The sequence below is a fragment of the Orycteropus afer genome, unplaced genomic scaffold (assembly GCF_000298275.1).
Source record: "Orycteropus afer afer isolate SDZICR_OR568_19922 unplaced genomic scaffold, OryAfe1.0 scaffold00193, whole genome shotgun sequence".
Lineage (NCBI taxonomy): Eukaryota > Metazoa > Chordata > Mammalia > Tubulidentata > Orycteropodidae > Orycteropus > Orycteropus afer.
In genome coordinates this window covers 3360344-3360987 of record NW_006921780.1, presented here as the reverse complement: position 1 = coordinate 3360987, position 644 = coordinate 3360344, and positions in this window count along the sequence as shown.

Sequence of the window (644 nt, the reverse complement as noted above, 5' to 3'; positions counted from 1 at the left end):
CTGATCAAATTGATTTTAAGACAAAAACCACCATATGAGACAAGGAAGGACATTATACAATGATTAAAGGATCACTGGAACAAAAGGGCATAACCATAATCAATATCTATGGGCCCAATGAAAGAGCCCCAAAATACATAAATCAGACTTTAAAAGAGTTGAAAAGGCAAATAGATGACTCCACAGTCATAATGGGAGGATTTAATACACCAATTTCAATGAAAGATAGAACAACTGGAAAGAAACTCAACAAACATGCAGAAGAGAAGAACAATACAATCCACCAACTTGACCTTATAAACATCTACACAGCATTTCACCCAACAACAGCACAATATACATTCTTTTCCAAGGCACATGGAACATTTTCTGTGATAGACCATATCTTAGGCCATAAAGCAAGCCTTCATAAATTTAAAAACATTGAAATACTGCAAAGCATCTTCTCAGATCATAATGCTTTCAAATTAGAAATCAATAATAGGAAGATCAATGGAAAAAGAGCAAACACATAGAAACTGAGCAACACCCTTCTTAAGAAAGACTGGGTAAGAGAAGAAATCAAAACTGAAATTCAAAACTTCCTTGAATCAAATGAGAATGAAAACACAACATACCAAAATCTTTGGGACACAGCAAAAGCA